This window comes from Elephantulus edwardii, unplaced genomic scaffold (assembly GCF_000299155.1).
Source record: "Elephantulus edwardii isolate Elephantulus edwardi_28Jun2011 unplaced genomic scaffold, EleEdw1.0 scaffold00085, whole genome shotgun sequence".
Classification (NCBI taxonomy): Eukaryota; Metazoa; Chordata; class Mammalia; order Macroscelidea; family Macroscelididae; genus Elephantulus; species Elephantulus edwardii.
This window is the reverse complement of record NW_006399835.1, coordinates 12,510,055-12,516,077: the sequence shown is the minus strand read 5'-3', so window position 1 is coordinate 12,516,077 and position 6,023 is coordinate 12,510,055. Positions and strand designations below refer to the sequence as shown.

At 40.9% G+C, this 6,023-nt stretch overlaps 1 pseudogene; it reads left to right on the top strand.

The window, feature by feature from the left end:
- The first annotated feature begins 422 nt into the window (after window positions 1-422).
- LOC102877542 lies at window positions 423-4,053 on the top strand (annotated as a pseudogene).
- The last annotated feature ends 1,970 nt before the right edge of the window (window positions 4,054-6,023 follow it).

The following is a 6,023-nucleotide window of genomic DNA, read 5'->3' as shown; positions in this document are numbered from 1 at the left end:
ACCAAAAACAATCAAAACCAGGCCTGAGGGCTGCAGATTAAAATCCCAGACCTTTAGTTTGGTAGCATAGCTTTCTATCCACTAGGCCCAGAGAGACCTCTCTATGGCTCACAACAATTCTATGTACAACAAATCGAGTCCTTGCCCTATCCTCACCATTCCCACAAACCATGGCACTCTCGAGCCCATTACTACAGATCCCTTATCAATCCATTGTGTTGATGATCTTCTTTTCTTCTCTGACCTATCCAAGGAAATCTTCTTCACTGACAACAAGATGCTTTCCTGTATCAAGTCCTTCACCTCCCGTGGCTCCATGGTGCCACCTCCACCCTCACCCCCCTGCCACTCACCATAACCTCCTGCACTGGAAACCCGTTGCTGTTGACATCTGCAGCTGTTGATATCCACAGCTGCCAGCCATGTGGGTGCTCTGTCACACCCGCCTGCCACCCAGTCTAGTCTACAGGATCTGTGGGCTCCAGCCATGGTGGTCCCATGAGGTCGTGGCAGCGTGAGCTTGGTGGCAGGTAGTGGGCAGAAATGGGACTCATCCATGTTCTTTTGAGAATCTTTGTCCTCTTGATGTTGAGCTTCAGTCCATATTGATGGCCGGCAGTCAACTGCTTGGCTGTTTAGGTATATATATAAGTTGTATGGCCTGTTTCAATGTGGTTGGCCAGGCCTCCTGCTCTTCACACTGCTTCTCTTGCCACCGCCATCTTGGTTTGGGGAATTTATTTTAGAGTAAGTTTATTCTGTGGCAGTGTAGAGGCTCCATCGTCCATCCCAGGTGAGGGGATCCCTGGGGTCCTGCCGCAGAGGCCCCATGGAGCAGCAGCAGTGGAATAGCCTCGGCTGGGAGCCATGGGACTCACCCATTCTTTTGGGGGAATCTTTGTTCTTGATGTTGAGCCTCAATCCATACTGAAGACCAGTAATCAACTGTTTAATTGTTCAATTATCAGTAAACTGAGGACTGTGGAGGGCATGGTTGCCCATTTCTATGTAGCTCCTTACACTCTTTCCTCTGCCATCGCCATCTTGGTTCCTGAATATATTCATTATTTTTAAGGTAATGCTGGCAATTTTTTGCTATTGGATCATGTATTAGATATCCACTGATGAGCTGCAATTGCACCTGAGGCTCCAGAAGCCTTCATAAATTCCCCCAAATTTCAAGGGTGATGCTTCCATCACCCTTCACTTCTCTGGACCATGAAAAAAAAACATCTATCTAAACTCGAATTAGTAAATCTGTATTAAAACCTCTACAAAGAAGGTCCAAACTTCCTTCGGAGACTTTAAAAAAAAAAAACCACCTCAGCACAGAAAAATAAATGTAACGAAGAAACAAGCAATATCAGAGTGCAGCAACATGACAGCAATAAAACCATACTTATCAAGAATTACACCAAATGTGATTAATTAAATGCACTAGTTAAGAGAAAAAGAGCAGAAGAATTTATAAGAAAATACAATCCATCAATATGCTGTCTTCCAAAGACACACATTAGAGATAAGGAGAGATTAAAATACAAGGAAAAAGAAAAATATGTCAAATAAATGGCAATCAAAAATGAATTAAGAAAGAGTGGCAACTATTTCTCATTAAATAGATTTTTTTCTATATCAAATTTTTATTTTATGCTGGTTTACCTACAGTTTGTACACATTTTTTTCACACTGGATCTTTCCCATTTCTTTTACCCAAATGCCCCATCAAATTGTGATACCCTATGATTACCTGCTCCCACCCATTTTCACCCCTCTACTCTCACTTCCTCCACTGAAATCCTCATACACATTTTACTAGTTATCTCTTTCTACAATAATGGTCTTACACAGTATTTGTCTTCATGAGGTTGAATTAGTTCACTTAGTGTAATGCTTTCCAGTCCTTCTAAAATTAGGTAATAATCTTCAAAATCATTGCTCCTATATGCTGCATAGTATTATTCACTTGTGTAAATGTACCATAATTTCTCAATCCATTCGATTATAGTGGAACATCTGGGCTGTTTCCATGCTCTTGCAGTGGTAACAGAAGAAAATACTACGCCATTTTCATAACCCTGCTATGAAAATTGGTGTACAAATCCCCATTTGTGCCTCAGTTCTAATTTTCCCAGGGTATATTCTTAGTAATGGACTAGCTGGGCATTAAATAGAATTTACGGCTAAAATCAACATAAGAGTCAAGAATGGCCTTGAAAAGAGGACATAATTATAATCAGAGTCTACACACTCACATTATTGAGGAAAAATGATGTTAGTTGAGGACTAATGATTCAGGGCGTGGTCTTTTCAATCACTTGCTATGCTGCTAAAACTGTACAATAAATAAGGATAATAGAAGAATAATTGATGTCTTTGAGCTACGGTGTTGGAAAAGAGTACTGAATATTCCATGGGATGCCAAAAGGACAAACAGATATGTCTTATAAAAGGTGCAAAGTGTTCCTTGTTGACAAAAATAATAAAACTTCGTCTCAAATATTATGGCATGTTGCTAGGAAAGGCTATTCATTGGAGAGAGCTATCATGCTTGGAAAGGTGGAGGTTCAGTGAAAGAGAGGAAGACTCTCAACCAAATTAATTGACTTAGTAATTGCAGTAAAGGGCTCATATAAATGTCAGATTGTAACGATGGCGCAGGATAGAACAAGGTTCAGATCTGTTGTTAAGAGGTAGAAGACATACTAGACTCGACAGCACCTAACAATACCAACACATTCAATGACAGAATTATAAGATACATATATCAAACTTATAACAAATTTGAAGGGAGCTCTGGTGGCCTAGTGGCAAGAAGCTGTGCTGCAATCCCGAAGGCACACAGTTTGAGGCCAGGAACTGCTCTGCGGGAGGACAGACAATCTCCTTCTGTGATATTAACTGCCGCTGAAAACCCACCAGAGGGTCAGCTCTGGGTCGGTACTCAACAACAAACAACAAATTTGAAGGGAACTTTGGTAACCTATTCAGTAGGAATAGGTTGCTACCTCAAAAGTGGCCCCTTTCTTGCGGTTCAAATCCACAAGGAGCTCCTCGCAAGAAAAATGGGCAACCTCCCCTGTGCAATTTACAACCTTCAAAAATATGCTGGAGGGTTTTGGTTTGAAGAATACCTTCAGCATTACCCTGGCAGAGTGGTGCAGAGGCAAACACCCAGGTCAGAGATATTTGTGTATAACGCACCGACTTACTGTGACCTAGGAAAGGTTGCCTAGAATGTCTTCAACAAAGAATATGGGTTTGGCATGGCCAAAATTGACTTGAAAACCAAGTCTTGTAGTGGAGTGAAATTTTCTACTTCTGGTCATGCTAACACTGATACAGCGAAAGCAACAGGCAACATAGAGACCAAATATAAGATCTCTAACTATGGACTCACTTTCACCTAAAAGCAGAACACAGCTAATACTCCGGGACAGAAATATCTTCGGAGAATAAGTTGGCTGAAGGACCGAAACTGACTCTTGATAACCATATTTGTACCAAACACAGGAAAGAAGAATGGGAAGTTGAAGGTCTCCTATAAAAGGGATTGTGTTAGTCTTGGCAGTAATGTTGGTATCAGTTTTTCTGGACCAATAATCTATGGCTGGGCTGTGTTGGCTTCTGAAGTTTGGCTTGCTGCCAATCAGATGAGTTTTGACACAGCCAAATCCAAACTGTCACAAAATAATTTTGTCCTGGGTTATAGGCTGCAGACTTCCAGCTGCATACCCATGTGAATGATGGCACTAAAATTGGAGAATCAATCTAACAGAAGGTTAATGAGAAGACTGAAACTTCAGTAAACCTTGCTTGGACAGCTGGCAGTAACAACAATCACTTTGGCATTGCTGCTAAATACAATCTGTATTGTATCACTTCTCTATTTGCTAAAGTAAATAATGCTAGCCTGATTGGACTTGGTTATACTCAGACCCTTCGGCCAGGAGTCAAACTGACCCTATAAGCTTTAACTGATGGAGAGAACTTCAGTGCTGGAGGTCACAGGTTGGGCTGGGATTTGAACTAGAAATGTATTATGATTCTGAGTAAAGCATCCGATTTGGTCCTGGAGGTGAAGAGAAATGAAGGCTCTATGTTTTGGCCTGAAAATTCTTCCGTGAAATTTCAAGCATGTGACCTTTTTATTCTTCCAAAGAATTGTACTTCTCCTCATCCCCACCCCCAACCCCTCACTGAAGTCTAGAGATTGCAAGTCCATGCTAAGGGAGGTACTTGACAGCATGCATGGAAGTTGTCGCGTTTGTGCCACATTCAGATCAGTTTCTCAGTGTTATTTAAATGTGTTCCTCAATGACAAAGTAGTGTCTCCTCCAGTTTGTCCTGCATATCCCATACACTTTTACGTGACCTTTTAATATTCTGGTCTTTGTGCAGTAATGGAATTTTTGGGTTTTGCATCAGGGTAAAAGAAATCCATCACATTTGGAACATAAAAAAAGAATCTGCTGGAGTTTCAGCTGTAAGTCAGTTCCATCTCAATGGAAATGAGGTGTTTTGTTTTAGTTGAGCAGATTTGAAGACAGAGATAGACAACTCCACAGTAACAGTTACTGTTGTTCTTATGTGCCATCAAAACCAGTAGAATAGTGAACAACAAATCGCAACTGTACCCACCTCATAATTTCCACCATATTAAAGCCTTTGGGGTGTGGTATTGAAGAAAATTACTAAGTATCCCCATGGACAAAAACAACAAACAGATGAGTCTTGGGGGAAAGTGCAGCCAGTGTGTTCCTTGGAGACAAGGATGATGAAGCTTTATCTCCTATTTTGGGCATATTATGTGGAAAGGGACATAATGCTTGGAAAGGTAGAGGGTCAGTGAAAGACACAAAGACCCTAATGAGATGGATTAATGCACTGACTGCCGCAATGGGGTCAAATATGTCAGGGATGATGAAGATGGCACATGATGGGGCAGGGTTCACATCGGTTGTTTCATGGAGTTGTTATGAGCCGTATTTGACTCGATGGCACCTAACAAGAAAGAGCAGCCCACTGTTGGCAGTCATTAAGCCAATTCATTGCATTGAGGATCTTCTTCAATTTCGCTGACATACTGCTTTTCCCGGTATAATGTCTTTATCCATGGGTAAGCACCTCACAACATGCTCACTATATGTGAAATGAAGTTTCACCATCCTTGCCTCTAGTTGTACTTCTTCTAAGACAGATTTATTTGTTCTTTCAGCAGCCATGGTATATTCAATACTCTTTGTCAACATCACAATTCAAAGGCATTGATTCTTCTGTCATCCTGAGTAACAGTCTACTTTCAGATGTATACAAAGCAACTGAAAATATCATTACTTGAGTCAGGTAGACCTCAGTCTTCAAACTAACATCCTTGATTTTTAGCACTTTGGAGAAGTTCTTGACAAGAGGTTTTCCCACCAGAATGTCTTTTGATTTCTTAATTCCTGCTACCACGGGTACTGACTGTGGACTGAAGTAAAGTGAAACTTTTGACAGCTTCAGCCTTCTCTCCAACATTCTGTATTGCCTATTGGTCCAACTGTGAAGATTTTTTTCATGTTATTAAGGTGTAATTCATTGAAGGCTGTAGTCTTTGATCTTTATTATTTGTGTGTGTGTTTACCATCAAATCAGATCTTACTGGTATAGGAGGAAATTGCCCCTGATTCTCCAGCAGAGCATCTGGTGGATTTGAATCACATACCTGTGGGACTGCAGTGCAGCTTCTTGCCACTAGGACACAAGAGCTCCCCTGATTTTTTTTATTATTATTAATTTAGTTTGTTTCTTTTTCATTTCAATGAACATCTACAGAGATTTTGGAATTCCATTCATTCATTGTTGCACCCTTCTCCCCACACAAACCCCTCCCCCCTCCCCCCTGATCTTTTAAGAAATGCTTCTTTTTCCATTTTCTTCAAGCAAAGTATTAAACAAGCTATTCATGAGTCATCCTTCAATACTGATGCCCACTCTTCTCATGTAGTCCAGCTTCTCTAATTATTTGCTCAGCATATAGACTG